The sequence below is a fragment of the Anarrhichthys ocellatus genome, unplaced genomic scaffold (assembly GCF_004355925.1).
Source record: "Anarrhichthys ocellatus isolate YVR2014 unplaced genomic scaffold, GSC_Weel_1.0 scaffold33, whole genome shotgun sequence".
NCBI classification, from domain to species: Eukaryota; Metazoa; Chordata; class Actinopteri; order Perciformes; family Anarhichadidae; genus Anarrhichthys; species Anarrhichthys ocellatus.
Genome location: NW_022280063.1, coordinates 2,270,778 through 2,271,035, shown reverse-complemented (window position 1 = coordinate 2,271,035; position 258 = coordinate 2,270,778).

Here is a 258-nt window from a genome sequence, read left to right as displayed (position 1 = left end):
GTTTGTTAAAAGGAAAGAGAGGGACAAAGGGTTTAACTGTAAACTGTAAGCATGGTTGTGATGTTTTATTTTTTATTATTACTTATTTTTTTATTTTGGTTCAACCTCAGCTTCTCCAATAATTCTAAAATAAACTTTGTAGCCAAAATACAGACCCTTAAGGACAAAAATGTCCCCATTGAATCCCACTGAAAAACAGTATAGGGAAACAAACTGGCATTGAAAGGGTTAAAAGAAATCCTGAATATGGATACATTT